This window comes from Bison bison, unplaced genomic scaffold (assembly GCF_000754665.1).
Source record: "Bison bison bison isolate TAMUID 2011002044 unplaced genomic scaffold, Bison_UMD1.0 scf7180017864456, whole genome shotgun sequence".
Taxonomy (NCBI): domain Eukaryota; kingdom Metazoa; phylum Chordata; class Mammalia; order Artiodactyla; family Bovidae; genus Bison; species Bison bison.
The window spans coordinates 24,441,360-24,447,333 of NW_011495018.1; the positions used below are offsets into that span (position 1 = coordinate 24,441,360).

The following is a 5,974-nucleotide window of genomic DNA, read 5'->3' on the forward strand; positions in this document are numbered from 1 at the left end:
TTGACATGTCATTTTTGTTCTCTCTTTAGAGTTGCCACTAAGGTTAGGAACAGCACTAACTGAAACTTTTAACTGTAGCATAAAGAGATACCCAAACAACCTTTCTCAGCTTCGGTGGGATTCCTTTATCTGCGCTAAGTCTCTTCAGCTGTGTCTGACTCTTTGTGACCCTGTGGAATGTAGCCCGCCAGGCTCCTCTGTCTGTGGGATTCTCCAGGCAAGAATACTGGAGTGGGTTGCCATGCCTTCCTCCAAGGGATCGTCCCAATCCAGGGATTGAACCATTGGCAGACAGGTTCTTTACCACTAGCGCCTCCTGGGAAACCCTTCCTGTATCTGCTGCTGCTGCTGCTAAGTCGCTTCAGTTGTGTCCGACTCTGTGCGACCCCATAGACGGCAGCCCACCAGGCTCCCCCATCCCTGGGATTCTCCAGGCAAGAACACTGGAATGGGTTGCCATTTCCTTCTCCAATGCATGAAAGTGAAAAGTGAAAGTACCTCTCCTTAAATGAGAGATATGTTGTGAATATGTATGTCTGATTTGTTGGATACAAAATGTTCTTTCACTGATTCTGGAGAATTCTGCCAGAAATTGGTGCTGCCTTATCACATTGACTATATTTATTGGTAATAATATTAGAACTGTTGCTAGCTGATGGTATTTATTTGTAAGAACCTGTTATTAAATCTCTTACTAATACCCAGTCTTTCTTAAATATGACTTTTTAATTGAATAAATTTAGAATCATTTAATAAATATAAATGATTAGCAACTGAGCCCATCTAATGTTTTTGACATTAGAAATACTGTTATTATGTTTAGATGACCAATAGTAAATCCAAAGTTATATGTGTTTATTCTCTATGACAATGTTTTTCTTAAAGTGTCACCTTTGAACCCTGTATCTTATCATCCAGTGTGACTGTCAAACACCCAGATTTCTAGACTGTATTCTAGACCCATTGAACCAGAATCTCAGAGCTAGGATGAAGAAATTTGCATTTTAACCTGCATTTAACCTCCATTCTTCTTTCATAATAATTTTACTAGTTGACCTTTGTAAAACAGTTATCTGAAACTAATGAAAATTCATACTTTATCACTTTTTATTTTGAATGTAAGTTGATGTTATTAAATCATTTTAACATTTTCCAGTACTCTCAGTCTGCCATGCCTTTGCCCTATAATGCTGACCGGATAATTCTACATTAGAAGTAAGTTGGGATTTGAACCTGATGTAACAAGTCTTGACCCCATCACTTATGACCTCAATAAGTACACAAACAAGATACCAAAACTTTCCAAATCTCAGCTGTGTCATCTGAAAATTAGGGTTAGTAAGACTACCTTTCACTTACAGTAGTTGGTTCATGACATTACTGGTGCTGGAACATTTTGAGACCTTGTATGTGTCACAGTGAGGAAAACAGGGATAAGCAAATGTTCAGTTGAACTCATTTTTCCTTAAAAACTTTGTGGAAGCAAGGAACAGAAATTCTAAAATTATGAGTACTCACAAAGTTATTTATTATTTATTGTAAAAGGGAGTACATTTATTAAAGAGCCAGTCCTATATAATAGCTCTAGATATCTCCTGTTGTTGTTGGAGATATAGTATGCAGTGATCTTGCTAATTAGTCATAATATGGTTAACAGATGGTATAATTTAAAATTTTAGGGAAAGAATGTATATAAATCTGTATGGTTACCTGGAGCTATATATGAACCTTTTAAGAACATAAATATGTAAGTACAGTTCTATTTCTGAATATGTTAGGGTGCTGTGAGTTCAAGTAAAGTAAAAAATAAGAGGTTGAAATATGGAACTTACAAAATATTTATGAATTGACTCAATTCTCTACGGTTTCTGGTTCTTGGTTAAGAAGAATCAAAATCTGTTCGCATTACCTTTGTTAGTGAGACTGAGGATTATTTGCTGTCATTCTCTTTCTGTGCAGGTATTAATTCTTGTTGCTCATCTCACTACAATGCATATTTCTCTCTTAAGTAGGCTTTGGTGATGGGCAAGGGAAAGTACGCAATTAAACAATGTTATAATAGCTATCAATGTCTAAAGAAAGGAATCTAGACATTTTTCTCACTTTTAAAAATCTTCTTAAATATTAATGATATGCATAGTTTCTGAAGTTTCATTTTATCCCAGATAACTAAATCATCTCAACATAGTTAAAGCATGTTGAAACATCTACTACATTTGCTTTTGTATCAGTGCTACTCGATTCACAGTTGTTTGACTTAGATAAAAGGCTGGACTAGTATAACTGATAGACGAAGTAGGACAATTTGTCACTGACCTTCTAATAGAAGATTCTGAAAGAAAGGTATCTTTCCATCCAGGTCTCATGAAAAGCTGTTTTGACTGTGGCATAGATGACCTGCAAGAGAATCTGGTATGTTGCAAATTATTATTAGTAAGTTACTATTAATAAAGCTTGAAAATAATTTTCTTTAAAGATCATAGTTTCAAGGTTTACTTATAACAACCTTATTCTCATAGGCAAGTTTTTTGATATGCTTTCTTAAGCAGGATCAGCAGGAATAGATTTTTCCCTCAAACAAATATTAGCCTTACCTTGTACATAGTTCTGAATTAATCATGTGAATATTATGCAGCGTGTGTCATAAAATGAAAAAAAAAAGTTGTGATCTACTTGCCTGTAAATTGTACTTTTGCCTCCTGAGAATGCAATGGGAAGAGTAATAGTTTAGTGACTAAACCTCTGTAATCTTCCTTTCTTGATAAACTATACACAGCACCTTAAACATAAACAAGCATCAGGAAGCTTTAATGTTTTGGGGGTGCTGTTTGGGTAAACCCTTCAAGTTTGCTATTTGTTTCTTTCTGGGCTACTTACTGATATACTTGTTCTAAAGTTAAGATAACTTTTATGGATTTTAAGGATGAGGTTAATTAAATAACAACAACAACAACAAAATGGTAAGGCACCTAGGGACCAGCAAGAAAGGCAAGCCATTACCACCCTTCAGCCCAGTGGAGGGAAATGAAGGAACTATACAACTGGAACCATTAGAAAAGGTTTAGCCATGAAAGAGATATCATCCCATCAGTTCAGTTCAGTTCAGTTGCTCAGTTGTGTCTGACTCTTTGTGACCCCATGGGCTGCAGCACGCCAGGCCTTCCTGTCCAACACCAACTCCTAGAGCCCACACAAACTCACGTCCATTGAGTTGGTGATGCCATCCAACCATCTCATCCTCTGTTGTCCCCTTTTCCTCCTGCCCTCAATCTTTCCCAGCATCACAGTCTTTTCCAATGAGTCAGTTCTTCACATCAGGTGGCCAAAGTATTGGAGTTTCAGCTTCAACATCAGACCTTTCAAGAACACCCAGGACTGACCTCCTTTAGGAAGGACAGCTTGGATCTCCTTGCAGTTCAAGGGACTCTCAAGAGTCTTCTCCAACACCACAGTTCAAAAGCATATCATCCCATAGGATGTGTAAATATGGAGCGCATCCAATGAGTAAAGGAGTAGAGGAAGTAAACATCCCAGAGTGTGTCTTTCAGTTCTTCTCATTGGCAAACTCAACGGAAAGTAAGAGATTTGGAACGAAGCCCATGTGACATAGTCCACAGTGGTCAGTATCCCAGGACATAAGGCAGACAAAGAAGGGCAGAGGTGGGTCTGAGAGGAAGAGGGAACATAAACAACAAAAGCATTACCTCATTAGACGTGAATCAAAAAATACGATTTTGCTTCTTTCCTCTGGGGAATTTTGCCAACTGCCATTTTCTTTGTCCTTAAGGGAAAGAAGTGAGCACACACAGCATGCTGGGAAAATCTGGAGCTCACGTATTATCTGTTTCCAAATGACATATTCTGGATTATGATGATTCCTGGTAAGCAAACTTTTACTTTGTATATTTTTAACTCTAATCAAGAAAGTCCAGGCTAGGCCAGCTCTATGTTAATTTCTCTATTAAAATCCAGATGGGAGTGTGTTTTCCCCTTTGATGGCTGGTCTGCCTTTGTCGGAGCTATGGAAAATAGAGAGATCATCAAATGATACCTTACTTTATCTGCTTCTGACAAGTGAGCCTCTATTTCAACATGTGTTATGATTTCTGTTCCTAGAAACAAAGGAAGAAAAATTATTAAGCCATTAAAAAACCTTTTGAATATTCATAACAATATGCCAGAGCATAATTATTTAGAACAGAAAGTCAGTATGAGATAAATAAGTTAAAAATGAATCATTTTTCTTCCTTTAGCCTTATTCAGTCAGTTTCAGGACAATTACTTACAGTTAATCTTCATAATTGCTAAATTATTTTTGTTTGAAGTCTCTACTAGCAAAGGTGTGTAGATTATGGGGAGCCATCCACATCAAAATCAGTGCTTGAACAAATAAAATGGTTTGCTTGTTATTTATTAACCATGGATTAATGTAGGCAGGAAATAGAGTTGGCTTTGTAAGTGCTGGAATTTTTCTTAATTGAAATGTGTTTGAGGAATGCTTTTTAGGGGAAAATGTATTAACAGATTTCCTAAAAACAATAGAAGAAGGATATGTCTAAATGTTAGAATTTTAAGGGTTTATAATATCAAAGACTTGGCCAAGAAGCTTCCTGACTTCCACTGTAGATATATCTGTAACAGGTTAAAAAAAAAAAAAAAAACCTGACCAGTGAAATGTATTACGTAGTGTATATGAAAAGCTTAAATATAATCCATGTAGATAGAAAGGTCCATGTATGGGCAAAGACAGTGAAGACTTGGTACTAATTCACCAATGAAAATACCGAGGTACTTGGTACTGTATATATATATGCATATATGTTTTCTATATATGGCATTTATAGTTTCTTTTCTTGAAAAATTATTGGTAAAGTTTTTTTTTTTTTTTCCCCAAGTATCATAGTTAATATACAAATATATTTTATTCTGGATATCTTTATATATCTCACTTTTTCTCTCTACACTGTACCCCAAGCATATCTGATGGACTTTGGATTGCAGAAAGTATTTTAAAATATTATAGTGAATATATAAATGCTTTTCTTGTTTGGAGTCTTCATTTTTTTTGGAGTTTTCACTTATATATTCACTATAATATTTTAAAATACTTTCTTTGACCCAAAGTCCATCATATACGCTTGGGGTACAGTGTAGAGAGGGATAGTGAGATATACAAAGATATCCAGAATAAAACATTTATAATGATTCAATGGCATCACCAATTCTATGGACATGAGTTTGAGCAATCTCTGGGAGACAGTGAAGGACAGGGAAGCCTGGCGTGCTGCAGTCCATGGGGCTGCAGAGTCAGCCATGACTGAGTGACTGACCAACAACAAGAGATGCTTTTAAAAAGTTGTTGTTAAAGTTGAATAAGTTTTTGAATAGGATATATGAAGGTTCAGTTCAAAATACAAGGAGGCATATGTATCACACATGACTTTTTCTTACACAGAACTTGCCAGTATTAGAAGTATTGATAACTGAAGAATACCTTCTCAAGGTACAGTTTCCCTTTAGAGAAATGAAAACTCAGTAGAATGTACGTTACATGTCAGTTAGAAATTTATTAGGCCCCAAGTAACAATAGCAACAACAATTAAACTTGGATTATCACAGTCAAATAGAATTATTTACTTACCTCTGTCAGTTAATAGTGTCAAAGCCCAAGACGTCTCTCTCATTCCACTCTACTATGCTTGAAGAAATGCCATTTTGCCTTATAGTCATATGTTTGAGTAAGGAGGATGGGAGAAAAGATCAATGCGAACTGCATGTATACTTTGTAATCAGGAGGAAAATATTTTCTTAGGAATTTTATGCATAGAATTTTTGCTTAGTTTACATTGACCACAATTGGACAATTGGGTTTTTTGAGCATATGTTCAGTGAAGAAAGTCTGAAAATACTGGAAAAACTATAAAAGCTGTGTATACTAAGTTAAGACAAGACTGACTTACTTTGGGTTCCGGGT

At 35.9% G+C, this 5,974-nt stretch overlaps 1 long non-coding RNA gene across 1 annotated transcript; it reads left to right on the top strand.

The window, feature by feature from the left end:
- Positions 1-1,156: 1,156 nt before the first annotated feature.
- Positions 1,157-3,856, top strand: LOC105002636. Its single transcript, XR_827007.1, has 3 exons — positions 1,157-1,215; positions 2,360-2,412; positions 3,788-3,856. It is a non-coding gene; the product is annotated as an uncharacterized LOC105002636 (long non-coding RNA).
- The last annotated feature ends 2,118 nt before the right edge of the window (positions 3,857-5,974 follow it).